Here is a 19,410-nt window from a genome sequence, read left to right on the forward strand (position 1 = left end):
TATATTTTGAACATTTCGGTCTTTCCTTACTATCAGCTCAATCGGGGATCATGATGTAATGATGTAATGTAATTTTTTTACTTTGGGTCAGCGCCCCCACAGAGGTTCACTAGGAATCCACATTCTAACCTCATCCAGTTACACTTGCTTGCAAGATTTAGTTCAACTTTCGCATTCGATTCCACTGACATCAGCATCACTGAAAATCTAACGCAAGTACAGAGAACCTACTTAAAGTTTAACTACCCGATTGAAACATACGGAGAACTGAATTCATTCCACTGGCTTTCTTTATTATAACCATTTATTGCTTTCGGTCCCTGTATCCTTCATAAATTCCTTAACCTGTTACAAACCTAATATCTTACAGAGAAGCGGATGTGTTTGCAGGTTTGCGAGTCGAGCGAAGGAGGTGGACAACTCGGTGAACACGAATAGGCACATCGGCAGAAGCGACCTGTTCACAGGATAAGGGAACCGCGGCTGCGTCTGTTTAATGCGCTGCGGAGATGCAGGCAGAAGAACGAAAACCTGCAGATCCGACCGAAATGGATGGAGATGGGTTCAATATATGATTTCATTATTGAAGATTTTTTTCACTTCAAAACATCCTTCACCGTCAGTGGATGTGTATTGTGGAGCAAAAACGTAAGTGTGAAAGCTGTTGACCCACTGCTCAGATAAGTGGAAGTAATGTTGAAGTTTCGGCATTTTTCCGGTTCCACGGGAACAGTCTCTCTATCAGATATGAAGGCTGCCGCTGTAACTGCTGGCAGTTGGATTTCTGCACCAGGCACTGAGTTTCTCCATCACTTCCCCGTCAGGATGGCAGCGCTTCGTCTCTTCAAACCATTTCCTCGTTGGAATAGGTTTTACACACAGAAGCCATTTTCTATCCCATTATCACAGCCGTTGCAATTCCAGGTAAGTGAATAAATCCAATTCCGAAAGTTATGCATCGGAGTTCAATGTGTTTTCCTGCAAATTTCCGATTTTGTTTTGTTTTCCCTGTCCTCAATCGATCTAAAGGGAGAATGATCAGTCGCTGTTTATTCCTGAACTATTGTTTCGCCAACGGAATAATGTTACTTTTAATGACAAGATGCGTCGGACCATTTTGTTGATTTAACCTCTGCCAAATTTGTCGCGTTTCACTGAAAATCCCTGCAGTCAATAAAGGTCACTTTATTGTTTCCATGCAGCAACTCATGCCCGCTGACTTTCCGGTTACTGTGGGTCAGTGTCACCTTGTTTCATTTTCTAAAATGCCAGGTTACCCCCGTTGCGGACTATAGCCACGAGGCAAGCCGCTCGGTGCCTGCACATACACCTGGGATCCTGAGCAGTCAGGAGAGCGACTGCAGTGCCATTAGTTACTGTAATAAAGTGACGTGCAGGATATTATTCCTGGTTCCCCAAAACCCTGTCGCTGGCGGATTTCAACTTCGTGCAGAAACACCGATTCCCAGCCTGATCACTTCAGATGAAGGATTACTATCTCTTTTCGCATTTCGCCTTCCAAGCGGTGGAGGCAGCTGCCTTCTTCAACATCTTTCCTGCAGCGATACCGCTGCTGCACGGAATCCATTGCAACGACCGTGAGATGGAAGGAAGGGGCAGTATCATTGTGAAGCTGCCCTGACATTATGAATTCTCTGAAATCAGTTTCACTCTCAAACGGGACTCCGTCCATCCTTTTCTGCTCTCGGCATCCAGTAAATGCCGAGGTTTCCAGCTTGACTTCAGACAAAGACGGTAATTATGTTATCACATGATTGCAGCCTGATACTGGATATCGGCGCCCTCTTGAACCAATGTTCCTTGCAAATCACTTTAAAATAAATTGTTTTCGTCGACTGGTAAGAATTTTCTCATCGAATTCAGAAGCAGAGTCAGGTTAATTTTAACTGTGTAATACCAGGTGTAATTTGATGCTTTGCGGCAGAATACCAGTGCAAAGATATAAAATTATCATAAATTACAAAATGAAAAAGGCAGGGTGAATGAAAGGTATAACGAGGTAATGTTGAAGGGTTCACGGATCGTTCAGAAATCTGAGAGTGAAAGGGAACATGCTGCATCTGAACCTTCAGTTTTGTCTTCAGGCTCCTGTCCCTCCTCCCCGATGGTAGTAACGAGAAAGCTACCACAATGGTGGTACGATGGAATAATTCGTCGGCCTGTTCCAGTAACCCCACACCTCTTTTTCCGACCCGAGTCTCTCAAACTACTTAGATTGAAAAAGAATCTAATTGGAACTACTCTTCTCCATTTAGGCTATCACCGTGTGTTTCATTATCAGTTTGATTATCACTGTCTAATTTGCTGTGAAATTTGATGTTTCGGGGCAGCATTACACTGCAAAGATATAAAATTACCGTAACTTACAAACCAAAAAAATGGTTCAACAAAAGGAATAAAGGTGTTGTTCAAAGGTTCATGGATCCTTCAGAAACCGGAGGGTGTAAGGGAACAAGCTGCATCTGAAATTTTATCTTCAGGCTCCTGTACCTCCTCCCCGATGGTAGTACCGAGGAAGTTACTACGATTGTATGATTCGCCGGCCTTTCCCAGTGACTCCTCACATACTCTTCCAACACTGTTATCTCAAACTACTTAGCTCTTATCAGTTTAGCACTTCACTGTGAACGGAGAGATCCCCTCTCCCTTCCTGATCACATTTCTATCGCTCTCAGATCCACTGCCTTCTGCTCCGTCCTTTCAATGTTGGCAACATCAGTATCTGTCGCATCCTGTTGTTTCTCTGTCTCCTGGATTTTCAGAACGTTAAACGATCCGAATATTCTTTGAGCCATTGAATTGTTGTTGGAGCCGAGGGCGCTTTCCCGATGGCGACTCCATGTCGAGGGGACAACAACACTGAATATCTGCAGATTGGGGTGCAATGGGTGGGTGCCGACTTTCACCAACGTCAATGTTTCTGTGCTGTGCGGCTGTACCTCAGTCACAGTTACTGTGCAAGCATGAAGCGATATCTCCTGCATGAGCCATCCGCTAATCAGAACAACCTCACTCTCGACAGTCTGTTGGTGGCGCTCCATGGACTAAGTCATAATTTGGCTTTGGTCCAGGCAATTTTCAATCTATTATTTACCACCCTTTAGTAAGTCTTTTACAATACTGGCACGTTTAATCTTGATTTAGAACTGTGAAAATGACCAGCAGACCTAAAGCCTCTACTCATGGTAAAGGTAGTGGAGAACAACCTACTTTGGAAGTTATTTCTAATCTGGACAGAAAGTTTGATCGGAGCTTTGCCGAATTGAAGTCTATTTTAAAAGACTTTGAAGAAAGGCAAAATATTCTTATCCCGGAGAATGCAAAACAAAGGCAATGAATTGCTGAACTCGACCAAGCTGGTAAAGAGAGAGATACCAAACTCCACTCACTTGAAAAAGCCTTAATTACGACGAAGCAAAACCTGGAAAAGCAACAACAGAGGATCATCGACCTGGAAGGACGCAGCAGGAGGAAAAAATTAAGGATCATCAATTTTCCAGAAAATACCGAGACTGGTAACCCTATGGAATTCTCCTCTAATCTTTTGGTCGATGTTTTTGGTTCCGAAATGTTCCCTTGTCAGCCCATTTTGGATAGGCCTCACAGAGCATTAATATCTAAACCTGTTCCGGATCAAAAACCTCGGCCAGTAATACCGAGATTCCATTTTGTCAGCGTCAAGGAGCTCCTGATTCGTATCGCTCGTAGACGTGGAATGATTGAATAGTTGAAGATTACACCCGAGAAGTTATGAAAGAAAGGTTGACATACAAACCAATTATGGCTCGTCTTTATCAAAGCAATTATCATCCTGCATTATTATTCCCGGCAAGGCTGCAAATTACACTGCCTGATAAATCTCGTAAATGGTTTAAATCTATTCAAGAAGCCGAGAATTTTCTTTTGAATTAGCTTTTAACTTTAGAAGCTAAGAAATTGCGGAAGAGGCACAGTGTTTTTCCTTTGATTTACTTGTTTTATTATCTAATTAATTTTTAGATTTAAACTATTCGTTTTTCTTCTTTTAATATTTTTAATGTCTTGTTTTAATAACAATTAATAATTTAACTAAATAACTGATCGTTTCCTTTCTTTTCGAAATAATTATTAAACCGTAGTTTTTAATTTTCGGCTGTTGACACCCTTTGGCTTTGTTTCAGTCTCACAACTATGTTGTGAGTTCGTTATCTCTATTTGTATTATGTTGTTCATTTTAAGAGAAAACATGGGTGGTTCATATAATTTTTAACTTTGGACTATTGCCACCAATAGAACAGGGGTTAGTTCAATTAGAGGGTAGCGTATTGGCTGCCTATTGGCCAGTTTTCGGGCTGTTGGGGGAGGGAGTGGTGTTCTTTTTATTTTCTTTTCTTCTGGGCTGAACTACAAATTTTTCTAAATTGTCGTCACATCCCTTTCCTCTTTGAATGCTGTTTTTACTTCTTCCTGTTGGTAAGACTTGGAAATAGTAAGATTAACCTTTACATTACATTTTTTAATCTGTTAAAATGGATAAGTATTAATTTTATTTCATGGAATGTTAATGGCTTAAATAATCCACTTAAATGTAAGAAGATTTTTAAAGTTCTCATAGACTAAATGCACAGATTATTTTAGTTCAGGAGACTCACTTCAGGAAGGAAGATAATCAATGTTTTTTTAGATTTTGTAGGGGTCAACAGTTCCATTCGAATTCACAAGTAAAGGTGAAAGGAGTTACTATTTTTATAGACTCCTCACTTTCGTTTGTTCATCATGAGACAATATAAGACCCAAATGGTAGATTTTTATTAATCACTGGTCTGCTTCATAATAAAAAAAAGTTGTGATGGTTAATGTTTATGCACCTAATGTAGATCACCCTGAATTTTTTAAACATCTATTTGCATTTTTCCTAATTTAAATGAATACACTCTGACTATGGGTGGAGATTTTTAACTGTTGTTTAAACCCTTCCATGAATAGATCTGTATCAAATCTTGCACTTCCAAACAAATCCGCTGTTTTTATTAATTCCTTTCTAGTTGAATCTGGAATTTTAGATGCTTGGAGATTTCTCCATCTTTTCTCATGTTTACCATAACTACTCAAGGATTGATTTTTTTTATTGATGCTAGATTAGCTCCACTTACTATGGACTGTAAATACGATGCAATTGCCATTTCTGATCATGCACCATTGATTTTATCAATTAAATTACCAGATCTATCCTTTGATGTCAGACAATGGCTATTTAACCTTTCTCTATTACAAGACTCAGATTTCATCCAATTTATCAAAGACCAGTTTTCGTTTTACTTAATTTTACTGAAAAAAATTCCAGTGGGATAATATGGGATATTTTCCATATTCCACTGGCTTGAAAAAACGAACTAATAATGAAATACAGAAATTGGTTGACAAGATTAAAGAAATCGACAAAAAATATTCTGATACTCCGAATCTGGAGCTTTTTAAAAAGAGAACAAAACTCCAATTACAACATAGTTTATTATTAACAACTTCAATTGAAAATCTACTACTTAAAAACAAAAGTCAATTTTATATACATGGTCACAAATCCGGTAAATTATTGGCCAACCGATTGAAAGCTACTTTATCTAAACGTCAAAATTTGTAAACCAGATGGTACCTACACGATAGATCCTGTTCAAATCAACAAATCCTTCCAAGAATTCTATTCTTCTTTATACCAATAAGAATACCCTGAGGATCCTACATCAATGTATGAATTTTTAAGCGATATGAAGATTCCCCAACTATCTTTAAATGAACGTTCTACATTAGATGCTCCCATTTCGGAGGAAGAAACAAAGAAAGTAATATTTCCAACGAACTCGGGTAAAGCACCCGGCCCTGACGGATATACAGCTGAATTTTTAAAATCCTTTTCTGATATTCTTTTTCCCTGGCTGCCAAAATTTTTAAAGATGCCCTATCAGTGGGTAAACTACTACAACCTTTCTATGAAGCAACTATTTCTTTAATTCTTAAAAAGCATAAAGATCCCACTGATTGTGCATCTTATAGACCTATTTCTTTATTAAATGTAGATTCAAAAATATTTTCCAAAATCTTGGCCTTTAGACTGGAAAAGGTTCTCCCACAAATTATCTCTGAAGACCAGACAGGATTTATTCAGAATCGTTATTTACATTTTAATATCAGGAGATTAATGAATATTATATATACCCCTTCATCCCAAATTCCAGAATGTGTTGTTTCAATAGATGCTGAAAAGGCGTTTGACAGAGTCGAATGAGAATATCTATTCACTACACTTCAAAAATTTAATTTTAGCCCAAAATGTATATCTGCGATTAAAACGATTTATTATACACCTATGGCTTCAATACTTACTAATAATCAAAGATATCCTTTGTTTAGGCTTTTCGAGGTACTATACAAGGTTTCCCGTTAAGCCCTTTATTATTTGATATTGCTTTAGAATCCTTGGCTATTGCACTTCGGGACTCTTAAAATGTATGTGGCATTACTCGCCGACAGATGATTCATATGATATCTCTCTACGCCGATGACCTGTTACTTTATATTTCTAATCCGGACGAATCTATCCCCGCAGTACTATCATGACTAGATCAGCTTAGTGTTTTTTCTGGCTATAGATTAAATCTTAATAAGAGCCAACATTTTCCATTTAATAGGCAAACCCCAATTTATAGCCAATTACCTTTTAGATTGGTAACTGACTATTTTATGTATTTAGGTGTTAAAATTACCAAGACACATAAGGACTTATTTAAAGCTAATCTATTGCCTTTAATTGACCATGTTAAACAATTATTTACTAAGTGGTCTCCACTGTCTTTATCATTGGTAGGCCGAACTAATGCGATTAAGATGAATATTTTACCAAAATTTTTATATTTATTTCAAGCGATTCCAACTTTTGTCCCGAATCTTTTTTTGACACTATTGATTCTAAAATTCTTTCATATATTTGGCAGAATAAAAACCCAAGGTTAAGTAAGAAATATATACAAAAAAATAAAAAAAAGGATGGTGGTTTGGCCTTGCCTAACTTTATATTATAATATTGGGTAATTAATATTAGATATTTAATTTTTTGAATACGAGATACTGATGTAATTCAATGCCCCAAATGGGTATGCCTTCAGCACCAATCAGTTCTCGAATTTTCATCAGTTTCTATTCTAGGTGCTTCACTCCCTTTTGCACTTACCAAGTTAAGTAAACATCCGACTAACCCAATTGTTAAACATACAATACGAATATGGATTCAACATCGTAAATTTTTTGGATTGAATAAATTTAATTTCTCAAGTCCCATTCAATCTATTTTTCTTTCCATCCATCTCGAGCTGACTCAGCTTTTTCCATATGGCAAAGGAAGGGAATAGTATGTTTTAGGGATCTATTCATTGATAACAGTTTTTCTTCTTTTGAACAATTGTCTAATAAATATAACTTGCCGAGATCACACTTTTTTTTTCGATATTTGCAGATTAGATTGTTTTTTAAACTACTATACCCTCTTTTCCGACACCTTACAAAATTGAAACTACGGAAAGAAAATTAGGTCTTAATCCTTATCAGAAGGGCTTGATAGCAATAATTTATGATTTAATTATGAAAATACGTCTAGAATCATTAGACAAAATTAAGAATGAACGGGAAAGTGAACTCCAGACATCTATACCTACAGAGACTTGGGAAGAAATTTCTTCGTTTAGTCAATACATATTCAATGTGTGCCAGACACTCGTTGATACAATTTAAGGTAGTCCACAAGACCCATATGTCCAAAGATAAGTTAACTCGTTTTTATAACTATATAAATCCTATATGTGATAGATGTAAATCGAATGTGGCTTCTTTGACACATATGTTTTGGTCCTGTCCTCTTCTGGAAAAATATTGGAAAGACATTTTTAACATTATTTCAAACGTATTGAAGATTGATCTACAACCTCACCCTATCACTGCAATTTTTAGATTACCAAGGATAGATTCTAGCCATTTATCTCCTTCCGCTAACCGTATGATTGCTTTTGTTACATTAATGACCAAACGATCCATTTTGCTTAAATGAATCCAATACTCCCTACTATTTTTCAATGGTTTTCTCAAACTATATCATGTTTAAACTTGGAAAAAATTAGGAGTGGTGCTGTTGATCCTTCACTTAAATTTGAAGATATTTGGAGTTCATTTATTCAATATTTTCAGATGATGTAGATCCCCTTTCAATAACTTTCCAACTTGGAGGAACGGACTTGACGACATAATATTTGCTCTATTTCTACTGAGAAATTTTAGCCCAGTTTTTTTTCTTTTTTTTCTTTTTTTTGTTGTTTTTTAAAGTTTTTATTGTTTAGTTTATATTGTGTATAATTTTTATTGATCTTTTTTAATTTATATAATAAATATTTTTCTTTCCTTTCTTTTATATTATATTCATTTACTAAGAGATCGTTGGATCTACAGATTTTTAAAAATATTTTATTGCTCTTTATGATTATATATGCTATGATTGTTATCCTGATCTCTTTGTATTACATGTATAAATATTGATGATATATATATCAATCTGCATTAATTTAAAAACTAATAAAATATTGAAAAAGAAAGAACTTCACTCTCTTCACCTGTCCAAACTTAATCTGACGAAGTTACTTTCCGTCAAAATAGTCTTCATCACTTTATTAGAAGGTCCGATGACCCAATTTATTACAGACGTCCTTCAGCTGAAATACACCATTCACGAACAGAGCCGGTAAATATTTATTAGAGAGTTCTTCAGCTGATTCTGATAGCATTTAATGTGTTGTCAACGCGTATGATGCAATTGTCCATTTGTGACTTAATACTCGTTTTGTAAACACTGCAACCTCCTCTACACGACGCAGCCATTTTCCAATCCACCGATCGCCCATGCTTTGCTGCGCCCCACTCGATTTGTCCAGATACAGCAACTGATCTGCAACCCCAACGTGTGAACGCAGTTGCCTCGGCACATTCACACATTTAAACGTTCTCTTATATCGTGTGTGTTTTCTCTCCTCCACATTTTATCTGCCATTTTTCTGCACATTCTTACACTATCTGCTGACGTGTTAGTGTTGTTTTCTAGGGGTTCACCAAAAATGTTATTCTCTGCCATCCAGATAATGTTATTTTTAACATTTACACACCTACCTCCGAAATAGTAACATGTGTGGAGAATATATTGTGGGTAGCGCTTCCTTCCTACAGATATTTCCCCCTCCATTCCCAAGAAGAATATCTCATTGTTTACGCGACACATGACGTCGTCTCCTTGGTCTAATCTGGCATCAATATCATCACTGCATCATTCAATACATTGCTTCCTCTTTGGCGAAACATTAATGTGTGTGCGCTTTAATGAAACATTTGGCTCTAAATACCCTGGGCCACATCCAATGCACACCTTTCATCAGACTCCGTTGTCATGAAACGAATCACCAGGTCAGTCAGACACGATTTGTGGATAGAACATCAGTTTTGGATTTAATCAACTCAAACACCCCGCGATTATTAAAATTTATTCATTATTAATTCCAAGCTTTCCTCCATCAGCAAGGTGAAACTTCCTCACATAACGTTCCAGAAGGTCTCAACACTTCTCATGAGCAGGGGTTCCAATTTTCACAGACCCCGGTAGTTTTATAGCATCTCTTTGGAAGGGAGGATTGGAAGACTGGAATGTTGCGATCATGTACAGAGCTGAGTTGAGTGCGCTGGAGTCCACTGCGTGACGTCTGAGTATCTTCACCCTCACACCATGACACAATGACATTGGCCACACGTGACTTAAACTAATTTATTTTGTTTTTACTTGGATGAGCTGCAGCACTTGAGCACAATGAAATCCTGCCAGTTTAATTTCTGGAGAGGTTTGGCAGATAGGCGCAAAGCTAAGTTCCTCGGCAGATTATTCTGAAGATCACAAGAAAAGGAAAAACAGAGGGATATGAGGTCGCCCCGTGTCTACACGTTTCTCCTCCATACGATCTTCAAAACGAGCTGATAATTACACTGGAAATTCCGCTTTACGCTGGCAAGCATTTTATTTCGTATATAACTTTTGAGCTTCAGTTGACCGGTGACATTATAGAGATATATGAAACCAGGAGTATTAGTGGTGTATTAGCATCGGTGCGACAAACCCAGGAAGGAAATTCCAAGAGGAAGCCCTTCATATATTAATTTTGCGATGCTTCATTTTCCAAAGTATCATTGTGAAGTCAGTACAGGTTTTAAATATCTGTTTCAGTAAGAAGCTGCACTGCGCGGAAACTAATGGATTCACAGACTTAGAGGATAAGGAAACGGGCCCTTGCGTCCAACTCGTCCATGCTAACCAATTTGCCGACTTGATCTACACCCATTTGCCTGCATCTGTACCGTATCTATGGAAGCCTTTCCTGTCCGTTTAAGTGTCTGAATATATTTTAAGCATTGTGGTTGTACCCACCTCTAACATTTCCTCTGGCAATTCAATCCAGGGGAAGTGTTAAAGGCGTACCCACCACCTTGTGTGTGAGAAAGTTGGACCTCGGGTCTCCTTTGAACCTTTTCCCTCTAACCTTTGCACTCTAACTTTAGACTATCCTACCCTGGGGGAAAGACTGTGACCATTCACTTTATCCATCCACCTCATGAATTTATCTACCACTACAATGTCACCTCTCAGCCTGCGATGCTCCATAGTAAAATAACTTCCCGTCTCTGCTTGTATCAATGCTCAATTTTGATCTGAGAGTGAAGGCGTGGATCGGACACTGCGTCACTGGCTCTGGAAATGTATGCTGACTAGTGAATATTTATTTCTGATTCTTCCCCTATCACAGCAAACTTTCTGGAGATTGTGATCCTGTCCCAGCGAAAGTGTGGCCTCTCCAGGTGTATTTCTCGCTACTTCGTGGCCATGGCGGCGGCAGATCTGTTCGTCGTGGTCATTGACGTGATGCTCTTTCGTATTAATGACTTACATGTCAATCAAGTTTCCTTTACATTACTCAAGTGTGTTCTGTCCATAGGGCCCTCAATCATGCATGCACAGACATTTCCGTGTGGTTGACACTGTCTTTCACATTTGATCGATTTGTGATGATTTGTTGTCACAAGTGGCGGACCAGATATTGCACCGAGAAAACTGCAGCCAGGGTGATAGCTACTGTCTGTCCACTGTTCTTTTGTAAAAACATCCCGTGGTACTTGGTATTTGAACCCTTTGTTATTGAAAACAAGGTACAATGGGGCTGCTTTGAAAGTTAGATTACGACATTGAACCCGCATGGAGAGCATTCAGATGGATTCACCGCTTTTTGACCCCTCTCTTCCAAATGTTGTCGATATCTCTGCTCAATGCTCTGACCGTGGGACACATTTTAGCGGCGAGTAGAGTCCGGAAGAGGCTGAGAGGCAGCAAATATGAGGCGACTGACAATTATGCCGAGATGGAAAACAGAAGGAAGTCCATTATCTTACTCTTTGCGATATCCAGCAATTTCATACTGTTTTGGATGACGTATTTTGTATTTTTTTCTCTGGATGCAAATTAATAAGCGTTATGATACAACCAGTTACAGTGACCCATTTTTCAGCGCGGATGAAACCAGCTACATGCTTCTGCTTTTGAGCTGCTGCACAAACACTTGCATTTATGCAGTGACAGTCTCAGTTCAGACAGGAACTGAAGAATGGGATGGAATATCTGCTGGGAATATTATTGAAATGCGTTAAGGAAAGAAAATAATGCAGGAATTCAGGGTTTTAGATAGCAGCTTTTCATCTCCCTTTGCATCTGGGTCAAGTCATTTTGCTGTCTCTTTCAGATTTTGATTTATTGATGAAGTTTGATGGTTTAGCCTTCGTTCGCTGCTGGGCGTCCTGTTGGTCACGGAGCTAAATCATCAACCGGTACATAAGTGTATTTGAAATCCCTGTCTTCAGAATCAGAATCAAATTTATTATCACTGACATATGTCGTGTACGTTGTTGCTTTGCAGAGCAGTACAGTGAAAAATAAGAAGTATAATCATTTGCAAACATACATAAATGGTTCAAAAGAGGAATAACGAGGTAACGTTCATGGATTCATGTACTGTTCAGAAATCTGATGGCGAGGGGCAGAAGCGGTTCGTGAATCGTTGAGTGTGTGTCTGCATTTTACCTCCTCCCCGATGGTTATAATGTAAAGAGGGTGTGTCCCGGATGGAGAGGGTCCTTAATGCTGGATGTCGCCTTCTCGCAGCACCGCCTCTCAGATTGAAATGAAGTTGTAATATTGTGTTTTAGTTCACGGGATGTGATTGGAGAAACGCTGCGTCCGTGTGAATGGACATATTTATTGCCTTTGCAAAGACGGGACTAATAAATGTGCACGGATTCGCTTCCTTACAATAAACCATTGATGATGGTAAAGATCACTGTCACTTCACCTTTCTGTTTGCCGCCAACAATTCCGCCATCGGCCGCCACCCTCTGGACCTTTGTTTTGGAAGATTGGTGATGATGCTTTGCCTTCGCGAATTCACTCGTGTCTGCGGATTGTGTTTCCATCCCCGTGTCAACGGCGAAAACTGCCGGTCTCAGCGACTGTCGTGAGCACTATAATTTTAATGGAATGTGCCGGGACGTGCCTGTAAACGCTGGTGATGCCAGTTGCAAGCATGCAGAATTTTCACGTGACCGTGGTTCTTCCTGTGGAGGGTGCTCCGGACAGAAATGCGATCTGCGATATTTCAGTGGCGCCTCTCCTGACCGCTGGCTTCTGCATGGTCAGCGCCCTTGAACACTCCGGTCAACGGCTTTCCACATTTATTCTTTGTTGCTACGAATGGCTGTAGCTGCATACAGATGTGCCGGCAGTGCAGATCTCTGGTATGACATAGCTCAGATTCCGATACGCCTGGAGTGTCGATGCAGTGTACCTCAGTTACAGTCACGCTGTGATCGAATATTAAGGTGGATAAATCCCCAGGTTAAAGTTATTCAGAGAGGCAAACGAGTAGTTTGCGTAGGCCTTTGCAGAGATCATTGTATGCACTTCAGACGTCCCAGAGGAAAGGACAATATTCGTAGAATTTCCTTTGTTGAAAAAGGGCAACGGGAGAAACCAGGGAATTGCAGGCCGGCCAACCTTACATCAGTGGAAGGGAAAGTATTGGAGAAGGTTCTTCGGGATAGACTCGACACACTTCTGCGAAGTTATAGACTTATTCGGGACAGACAACGTATCTTTCTGCAGGGGAGCTGATGTATTACAGAGGTGAATTGGTTTGATTGAGGGGGTGAAGAGGAATATCAGTGAGGGAAGGGCAGTGGTTGAGGTATATATGGACTTCAGTGAAGCATTCGTCAAGGCCCCATTGGTACGCTGATCCAAAAGAAAGGGTTCACGGTGACTTGGCAATTTGGATTTAATATTGTTTGTCCATAGAAGACAGAGGGTCGTGGCGGAGCGGTTTCTCACTGATGTGAGGTCTGTGACTAATGGTGTTCGGCAAGGATTAGCGCTGGGTCGTCTGTTGGATGTGTGCAACGTATTAACAGGAGGGACAAGTTGGTTGGGGTGGCTGCTAGGAGGGTCATGGGCATCATACCTGCTGCATGGAGCTGTGGGACTAATAGTGATTATAATAGTATGCTGTGTGGTGCTGGCTTGTCTAAATACTTGTTGCAAGGTCCTTATTAATGAACTCTTGGCCCCGTTCTCAGCGCCGCTGTAGTTTATCATGAAATGATAAAAAAAAGGAGGGAATGAAGAAGTGAAGGATTAAGAATTGCAACCATGCCTATAACTGGCAAACAATATATATATATATATATGCATTTATATTTCTTTAGAAAGGACTAGCAAGCTGCTGACCCACTAGTTAGGTTGGAATGTTAAGTATGCTAACTGCCTTTGTTTCGGGTAATGAACCATTCCGATATGTCAGACAGTGGCGATACTGAGTGTAATTAACATCCAGGTGAAGACTTGGTCTGAACAATGGAGGGTGATACCTGCCTTTGAAAGCCTTGATTATAACTCAATTATACTAAGACAAAAAGGTGTGATAGCTGTCTCGGGATCTCTATAGCTTGACCGAAACTCGCGGCGCCGTTTGCATGGGATGTGCGTGACAATTCCTGTATAAATGTCTGTCTGCCCTTTGTTCGGGGAGAACTCGGGAAGCGACTCTTAGTGAGTGCTGAAGAGAATTCTCCTAGCGGTGCACTGCTAATAAAGGTATTTGTTCGAATCGACCTTGTGGCACTGTGTTATTTACAGCGGACGGAAAGGGAAAATTGATTTCGGGACGACACTCTCTCACAGACAGACACACACACTCACACACACCGTCTTTCACCCTCCCGCACTTTCTGCCCTTCATCGTCAACTGCAGAGCCCCGCTGGAGACCAGCTCTGTTTTACACTCGCCCACGTAATCCAAAAACACCGCCCTTTAATCCCCAATGAGACCGGGACGATTGCTGCACTGCTGGTGATTATTTTTGCACTGCATTTTATCCATTTTCTCACTGTGAATTCCAATACCGTTATCGAGTGGTGTCTCCACAGCCTGCAAAACCGATTGTGAATCCACAACCCTGACCTGTTTCAGGAGAAACAAATCTTCTGCTTGATGAGGAGTTTCATCGCAGATATTCTGCTGTGCACGGGTCCCCTGGATTCAGGGAGCTGCAAGCCTTAACAGCGACGGTCCGTCATTGTTACAGGACGACGTCTGGGTAAATGTGACACCCTCCTCCGTAATCGAAGTAAAGTTTGGAAAAGGAAGTGATGTAGAACGTAAGGTATGCGAGACGAGAATAAACATTATTTGCGGAAGTGAAAATCGAATCCCGAATTCCTTGCCAATGGACAAGTTGATATTGCATACGTTAATGTGCAGCGACGAATCCTCCGGATCTTTCCCCTTCTTTGACACAGTCCTGAAGCATATTCATATGTTTGTCCAAATGTTGTCCGTGGCTTCTTTTTCCTGTGCTCGTCAATGAGCACGCGGTCTTGGCGGATCAGCGACGTGTCTTCTTGGGAAGGGGTTCAAGAGAACTGGACATCTGTCTGCATGGATTAGAAGGGAAACATCTTCCCAGACCTGAACAATATTTAGGCCATTGCAACACTTGCAGATTCACCCGCACTGCCGGATGCCACTTTGTTTCAGACTCGCTGAACCTGCGTTTCTCTGCATCTTCGCATGTTTGTGCAGCAGAGTTGTGGACAGCAGGGAGCGTTCCAAAGTTTCTCCTGACAGACAGTCATGTGGTGTCATACAAGGGATGCTGACGTCAGCGGAAAAGGACAGTGGGCGGAGGGGCAACGAGAGCAGGAGAGGGAGAGATGGAAAGATGGAAAACAAGAGAAACCAGGAGCGCGACCAGAGAAGAATAATGGTAGGATCGAGAGATCAAAGTGAAGGAGTGTCGATGGAGTTGGACGTAGGTCATGCGGCCCGATGGGAGAGTGCGAATCATGGGAGAGCAGAGAAACAGAAGGTGTTGGGTGCGCGGTGATCCTGGCGAGAGATATCTGACTGGAAATACAGTGCAGGGTTACAAAAAAAGGGCTGCTGTAGACCGTGATCCATGATGGATGAAAGGGAGAGAGAGAGAGAGAGAGAGAGAGAGAGAGAGAGAGAGAGAGAGAGAGAGAGAGAGAGAGAGACAGAGACAGAGACAGAGACACAGAGGGAGACAGAGATGGAAGGAGACAGAGAGAGAGGGGGGAGAGAGAGGGGGCAGAGAGAGAGAGGGTGACAGAGAGAGAGGGGGGGATATGGCCGAGAAGGTGAGAAAGTGTCAGGTCGAAGGAAAAAATAAAAAGGAAAGAGAGCAAAGGAATGGGGATGAGGGAGCGAAAAGAAATCAATGTCAGTTGCACACAACCGATGTAATCTCTCGCTTTCTCGCTCTCTCGCTCACACACACTCTCTCTCTCACACACATTCACACACACACACATTCTCTCTCACACACATTCACACACACACACACACACACACACACACACACGTGTGCGGGTGGACGTGCCTGCGTTCGAACTTTTGAATGCAGGTGAGAGTTCGCATTCTAAGTTTCTGGACATGCATTGTTAATTTTCTGGACATCTACTTGCAGTGCTAAAATGGGTGAACTATTGCATGATATGTACGATTCAGAATTTAGTGAATTTTTTACAGTGATTTTGCTTCATTTATATTTCTGTGAATGCTATTTTAGACACGATATGAGCGACAATAAGTAACAGGTAAATGAGAACGCGTGTGACCAGCCGGCACTGCTCAGTCGGGGGAAGAAATTTACCTGTTGAGAACAATCCCATTATTCTGAGTGGGACTCAGAAGGTAGAGGGGATTGTTGTGGAGGGGAGATCTCTCCCCAGAGATTGAGGGTTCACCTCGGGATTGTGAATGGAGCGTCCGCAACTCCCGAGATTGTGGGTAGCCGGTCATCGCAGACGGGGATTGTGGGTGGGGTGTCATCTACCCTCGGGGTTGGATGGAGGAAGGTCACCATCCCAGGGGAGTGGCTGCAACAACCGCTAAAATTTGTTTCAAATCCAACAGTCGCTCTCGGTTTGATATTCATCCCGGCACCACTCCGTGCGGATGTGGTGGTGAATGGGGAGGTGGAGTTCAGACTGGAGGCAATACGGACAGCTCTGGACTGAATTCAGCGGGCGGCTCAATTAATAAGCTGAAGCATTGAGGTGACCGGATATTTCACCGCTCTCTTCACCTGTTCCCTGTACTTGGACTGAATCACCGCGTAAATAAATGTGTTCGTGAAGCAGTTTCGATAACAGTATATTTCCAACATCATGAACGAGGCCTCCATAGCTATTCCATCTGAATATATAAATATATATGAATTGAACCACCACCGTCAGCCACAGGAGGATGAAGCTGCCGGAGAGGGTGAACAGTAAAACCACAGATCTCCTCTTGCTCTCCATCTCCGGGTCACTGCGGTTCTCCGCCTTGCTCTGACCCCTCAGCGCCTTAAGGAACCGACTGGCCCCTACAGTGTGTCTGACAGTCAGTGCATTGAGGAAACGAATGACAGCAAAAGGGATCAAAGGAGTTAAAACCGTGTCGAACAAATCACACCCCGCCCACAGGGGTTCAATGAAAATACTTAGCTTCAGAGTACAGAACCAGGGTACATTGCCGATGATATTCGCAGGTTTATATGTGAAGTACATCGGTATGTTTTTCAGAAATAGTGGAATGCCAATTGTTGCTGGAACTGCAGCCGCAGTTTTCCCCGTGCAATATTTTGTTTTTTATTTTCTGACAACAAATGACGACAAATCGATCAAATGTGAAAGCGACGATGAACCAGACGGAGGAGTCGGTGGTGAAGTAAATCAGTGAACCGATAACCCGACATGCGCTGAACACATTCAAGAAACTCCCATCTGAAATATCGAGCTATGATCCCTTTCAAAATGATCTCAATAACAACGACCACGAGATTGGCCGTTGCCATGGCCACCAGGTAGCGAGTGGTGCAGGTGGAGAGGCCGCACTTTCCCCTGGACAGGATCAAGATCGCCACGATATTCGCTGGAGAAAGAGAAGGGACAGACACTGCGGAATGCTGAACAAGAATGGCAATGGCAGGGCAAGGTGTGCAGGAAGAGGATAGAAGGGGAGACAGGAAGAGAGATGACCACCAACAATAATGCAAAACTGGAATGTAGAGGACTCAAGGGCGATAAGAGCAAGGCCAGAGAAGAGATTAAAAACTAACTAATACCGTGAAATATGTTAGCTTTCTGTATTCATCCGTTTAACTTTCATAATAAGAGAGATAAAATAAGAGCTCAAATTGAAATAAAGGTGAACTTTTCATTCTTGCTTTTCCGGAAGCATGCCTGCAGAATAACCAAGGATGGGAACTGAATCGGGTATTTTGAAAACAGTAAATGAGAGAGAATAATTCAACATGATTCCGGGCAGTGAAGCCGAAGAACTGAGAAACCGGTATCCTTAATTTTAAGTAAAAAATCTCCGAACGTTTGAGGGGTGGGCTCAATCATGGTGGGCGGGAAAATGGGAGCGGTGTGTGAAAACAGGGGAAATCGATGTACGGGGGAGTAGTGGACGGTATTGGGAGGGAGGGAGTATGTGGGGCGAGTGGGAGTGTGGTGACCTGTCCCTCCCTCCCCAGCGTCTTTACCAGCCCAGAGGACATGTCGTTATCCCCGGCACCGGGCAGGTAACACAGCCCACGGGACTCTCTGCTTCTGCTCCAGAGAACAGAGGCCGTACCCCTAACCAGGACACGCTGTATGATACTCTACCCCTTTTTTCTCTCTTCCAACGCCACGTGAACAGCTCCCTGGTTTCGAACCGTGGAGAGTGTTCACACTCTTCCTGCAGTCCGCTCCCTCGTCCGCACAGGGAGACAGGAAACAAGAACCTCGGACCAGTTAGACAAGGGTAAGGGCTGAGTCTCCTGCAGAACTACCCTCCTGATGCCTTTACCTGCCTCTCCTGCCCTCATACCGCCCTGTCCATGACCATGAGCCAAATCTGAACTCATCTCAGGGGCGCGAATTCCTCCCGAGGTTCAGTTGAAATGAAATCTCCCCTCTCTGATGTCTCAGAGTGGCATAGAATATCCGTGCCACAGAGCAAAAAACAGACCCTTCGGCCCATGTTGTAAATGCCAGCCATCCTGTCTGTACTGATCACGTTCAGCAGCGTTCCCTGCCATGGCGATGGAAGTGCATGTCCAAGTGTTTCTCACATATTGTCAGAGCACCTGCCTCCTCCCCTTCCTCCGGCAGTGCGTTCCACATTGCAAGTAGCCTCTGGGCGATAACACATCTTCCACAGATCCTCTCCAAACCTCTCCAACTTCATCTTTAACAGACGTCCTCTGGTCTTAGACTCATCTGCTGTGAGGAACAGTTTCTTACCATCTGCTCGATTGTCCAAATACCACAGTTGGTTCAACCTGATGGCTTCTTATTGTTTCCAGCATTGTATCACTGAAGCGGTCCACTCCTTCATACGCCAAGTACTCGACAGCAGTTCGACATGGGCTGATGAATGACTACCAATATTCCAACAAATTAACTACTAGACGGTGACCTTAGCCAACAAAATGAAGTCCAACTGCCTGTCGTTGACACGCAGTTGGATGACGAAGGAGAAATCATCCGCCACCAAAATCGTCAGCATCACATTGTTCCGCACTCAGAGAGTCCAGCGGCAAAATCAGTGTGGCTCTAACACCAGGTCAGAGACTGGATGTCCCGACAACTAAAACCCTTCCCACTGAGAGCCGTTAGTGTGGAACGCGGTTGCATATGTGCCGCTTGTCTGTATGAGGGCAGTTCCATAAACACTCAAG

The sequence above is a fragment of the Pristis pectinata genome, chromosome 18 (assembly GCF_009764475.1).
Source record: "Pristis pectinata isolate sPriPec2 chromosome 18, sPriPec2.1.pri, whole genome shotgun sequence".
NCBI lineage: Eukaryota > Metazoa > Chordata > Chondrichthyes > Rhinopristiformes > Pristidae > Pristis > Pristis pectinata.